The sequence below is a fragment of the Oncorhynchus nerka genome, unplaced genomic scaffold, assembly GCF_034236695.1.
Source record: "Oncorhynchus nerka isolate Pitt River unplaced genomic scaffold, Oner_Uvic_2.0 unplaced_scaffold_8886, whole genome shotgun sequence".
NCBI classification, from domain to species: Eukaryota; Metazoa; Chordata; class Actinopteri; order Salmoniformes; family Salmonidae; genus Oncorhynchus; species Oncorhynchus nerka.
The window spans coordinates 7-4,734 of NW_027032436.1; the positions used below are offsets into that span (position 1 = coordinate 7).

At 46.5% G+C, this 4,728-nt stretch overlaps 1 pseudogene; it reads left to right on the forward strand.

The window, feature by feature from the left end:
* The first annotated feature begins 283 nt into the window (after positions 1–283).
* Positions 284–4,716, forward strand: LOC135559581 (protein unc-45 homolog B-like; annotated as a pseudogene).
* Positions 4,717–4,728: the final 12 nt, after the last annotated feature.

Genomic DNA, 4,728 nt, shown 5'->3' on the forward strand with positions numbered 1-4,728 from the left:
AAGTATTATGGACTACAACTATCAGGAGTAATAGAATGTGAACATATCTGTACCCTTATACTTGACTAATTACACACCAAGTCCAGACAATTATGACTCTTTATCTGGATAATTATGTGCTATTTGTATTGATATATTGACGTGTTTCAGTTGCAGAGAGAACAATATTATATTCCCTCAGTGTGATTTAGAAATGGCTTCCCATGGTCATAATCTGAAGATGGAGGACCATTTCCTGTTAGCCCGGTTCCCTGTTAACCCTCTTCCTGTGTGTCAGGTGGCTGTGTAACTCTGCCATGGACACGAAGACCAGGAAGTGGGCTATAGAAGGTCTGGCCTACCTGACCCAAGACGCTGATGTAAAGGATGACTTTGTTGAGGACGAGCCTGCTATGAAAGCCATGTTTGAACTGGCCAAGGTAGGTACTGTACTATTAAAGACAGAGCAGAGACCCAACTCATAGAAGATGACCGGAGCATAGTGACATTAAAGGGTGAATATGGGACCTGGAGGAGAGTACCTAACTTCACTCTTCCCTGTTTCCCTGTGATACGGTCTAAAGATAAGACCATCCTATATGCTGTGGCCTGTACCCTGGTCAACTGCACCAACAGCTATGAGAAGAAAGAGATCATGCCTGAGCTGGTTCAGCTGGCCAAGTTCTCCAAGCAGCATGTCCCAGAGCAGCACCCCAAGGTAAGATGAGAGAAAGACACAGGCCTCCCCCTGTCTGTCCAGCAGGCAGGGGGAGGCAACTTACACACAGCTCTGACACACACACAAACACACCAGACATGCCACCAGCTGTCTTTTCATAGCCCCCAAATGCAGAACAAATTCAAGAAAGCATACATTATATAGAGCCATTATTGCATGAAACTCCCTTCCATCACAAATTGCTCAAATGAACAGAGAACCTGGTTTCAAAAAACAGATAAAGCAACACCTCACGTAACAACACCTCTCCCCTATTTGACCAAGATAGTTTGTGTGTATGTATTGATGTGTAGGCTATGTGTGCCGTTATTAAATGTATGTAGTTCTGTCCTGGAGCTGTTGTTGTCTATTAATGTTCTGTATTATGTCATGTTTCATGTTCTGTGTGAATCCCAGGAAGAGTAGCTGCGGCTTTCGCAACAGCTAATGGGGATCCTAATAAAAAAAACAAATACCAAACAAGTCATCCTTATTTACAGTGCCTTGCGAAAGTATTCGGCCCCCTTGAACTTTGCGACCTTTTGCCACATTTCAGGCTTCAAACATCATCCGCAGGGTGTTCCTTGCCTTGGCAGATGATGCCAAAGACCGTGGCACGATTTGCGCCCATGGAGGGGGCAAGGTGAGTGACAGACACAACAGACTCATCAGATCCTCCGTTCTAGAATCATCACTATTTCCTATAGCCAGCCTTACATTTGATGTATTACCCTTATCTAACCAGAGGGTTTCTGACTGTCTGAACCTCTGATCTCTTGTGTGTTCCCCAGGCTCTGATCCCATTGGCTCTGGAGGGATCAGCTATAGGGAAAATAAGGGCCTCCCACGCCCTGGCCAAGATCGCTGCTGTGTCCAACCCAGAGATTGCCTTCCCAGGAGAGAGGGTGAGACATCCACTTACGTTTCTGCATTCCTATCCTGTTCCAGTCAAAAGCCCTACATTTATATACATGTATGTAGGGTTTTTTACCCAATACGAATTGACTCTGAATAGCATCTATTAGCTATATAAACACATTGTTCTGTTTTATATGTATTTACTTGTTATATAGTTACTTGTTTGTGTTTTATAAACACTTCATAAAAGTGGTCTGACACTTATTCTGTTCCCCTGCAGATGCAAGCAAGGACGTGAAGAGCAGGTGGATCTCTTACCCTACCTCCCTCACCCTGCCTTGTCATCTCTCTCTCTGACAGATCTATGAGGTGGTGCGTCCTCTGGTCAGCCTGTTGCACCTTGAGAGAGACGGAGTGCAGAACTACGAGGCACTTCTGAGTCTCACCAACTCAACGACAAACTGAGGTGAGGCCTGTTAATTTACCAACCACACCACAGTATGTATAACCCAACTAAACACCTGAGACTATTACAGATTATTCAACAATCACTATAAGGTAGTCGATGTGTGAGAGGACAAGTGTTCAATAAGTTTAACCAGAAAACAGCTGTGAGCTCAGATATGCTCTGGGGACATTCCAGAGTTGTTAGTGTTTTTTCACTGTTGCTGTCAGAACGTTTTGAGTGGAGGAGATGAGATGGTTGCTGCCAGAGTGTTTTTAGTGGAGGAGATGAGACGGTTGCTGCCAGAGTGTTTTGAGTGGAGGAGATGAGACGGTTGCTGCCAGAGTGTTTTGAGTGGAGGAGATGAGACGGTTGCTGCCAGAGTGTTTTGAGTGGAGGAGATGAGATGGTTGCTGCCAGAGTGTTTTTAGTGGAGGAGATGAGACGGTTGCTGCCAGAGTGTTTTGAGTGGAGGAGATGAGACGGTTGCTGCCAGAGTGTTTTTAGTGGAGGAGATGAGACGGTTGCTGCCAGAGTGTTTTTAGTGGAGGAGATGAGACGGTTGCTGCCAGAGTGTTTTGAGTGGAGGAGATGAGACGGTTGCTGCCAGAGTGTTTTGAGTGGAGGAGATGAGACGGTTGCTGCCAGAGTGTTTTTAGTGGAGGAGATGAGACGGTTGCTGCCAGAGTGTTTTGAGTGGAGGAGATGAGACGGTTGCTGCCAGAGCGTTTTGAGTGGAGGAGATGAGACGGTTGCTGCCAGAGCGTTTTGAGTGGAGGAGATGAGACGGTTGCTGCCAGAGCGTTTTGAGTGGAGGAGATGAGACGGTTGCTGCCAGAGCGTTTTGAGTGGAGGAGATGAGACGGTTGCTGCCAGAGTGTTTTGAGTGGAGGAGATGAGACGGTTGCTGCCAGAGCGTTTTGAGTGGAGGAGATGAGATGGTTGCTGCCAGAGCGTTTTTAGTGGAGGAGATGAGACGGTTGCTGCCAGAGCGTTTTGAGTGGAGGAGATGAGACGGTTGCTGCCAGAGCGTTTTCAGTGGAGGAGATGAGACGTTTGCGTGATTTCTTAACTATTACTTCCCATCCTCCACGGCTCCAGAGTGAAGATCCTGAAAGAGAAGGCTCTCCCTGAGATTGAGCAGTACATGTTTAAAGACCATGATCATATCACACAGGCAGCCACAGAGTGCATGTGCAACCTGGTGACGTGCAAAGAGGTGAGAGGACACCCCTCAATCTTAGGGAACAGTGTCATCACATACGGTGTGTTGTGTGTGCAGGTAACAAACGTGTCACCCAGTGTAACTAACGTCACCATTGTGTGTTCAGGTGCAGGATCGGTACCTGGAGGATGGGAATGATAGGCTGAAGCTGCTGGTGCTGATGTGTGCTGAGGACGATGAAAAGCTCCAGAGAGCTGCAGCCGGAGCACTGGCCATGCTCACTGCCGCCCAGAAGAAACTGTGCACCAAGATGACCCTGGTGGTATGTCTGTCTGGTTGCATTCACACTAGTACAATCACCTTGGGGTGACCCAAAGGCAGTTCCTGTGCAAAGATATTAACTGATTTGAACTGCCGAATTGTCCCAATCAATCACAACGCTGTATCATCGCAGCATCGATTTATAGTCGTGACAGTCGGTATGTATCATGACAACAATGACTAGTTATGTGTTACGTAATCAATATGTATAATCACAACACTGATTATAGTTATACTTATTCAAAATGTATGGTGAGGCCTCATCCACTTCATCACTTTGACTGACCAGTGTTTTCTCGGTTCACTCCGCAGACTTTGCAGTGGATGGAGATCCTTCAGAGGCTCATTCTCCATGACCAGCCCCAGATCCAGCACAGAGGCCTGGTGATTGTGTACAACATACTGAACTCGGACGACAACGAGCTGGCCAAGAAGCTGATCAAGAGCGAGATCCTGGAGATCCTGACAGTGATTGGCAAAGCAATGGACAACCCCAAGAGGCAGCTTGTGATCGATGTGGCACGCACCTGCCTGGTCAAGGCCATGGACCTCGGCCTCATTAAGCCATTCACAACCCCTTCTTAAAGCAGTGTTTCTTAAGCTTTTTATAGTACTACGGACTGGCTTGCAATGGACCTACTCCCTTAAAGGCGCAACCCAATCAACCAGAAACAAATCACACAGAAATAAGAACATGTATGACAGTTCCATTTTAGTCCAATGAGTGTGTATATTTGGTGGGTACACTTGCAAACGCCCATACCCCTCACTGCCCACAGTCCTCCCAAAGTGTCAGGCCAACACTTGTTACAGTACATTGGACTTACAGTTTGTGCCTTTTAATGAAAACTGCAACGTGTGAGCTAATTACAGTCTGCCTAACTTGCTGATCAGATACACCCCACAGATTGAGGTCCAGAGACTGAAGATTGAGAAACTCTGTGTTGAGTGTGGGCCAATGGACAGGGAGGCCAGGAGATGGGACTGATGGTGCACCTGAACAGCCACCTATCATGAAATCAGAGACAGTCCAAATTAATCTCTTGAGATATTTTATTTAGAATTTTCAGATAGAAAACACCACGTGAACGTTTAACCATTTATTAGAAAAGATAACAATGCCTGTCTTGGCATTAGATCTCTGTCCTGCAGGGTAGCTCACTGCCAGAGCCAAGCGTCATATGAATGTTATAATAAAACTAGGCAGTGAGCACGATACGCTATATCAAATCCCCCGATGGA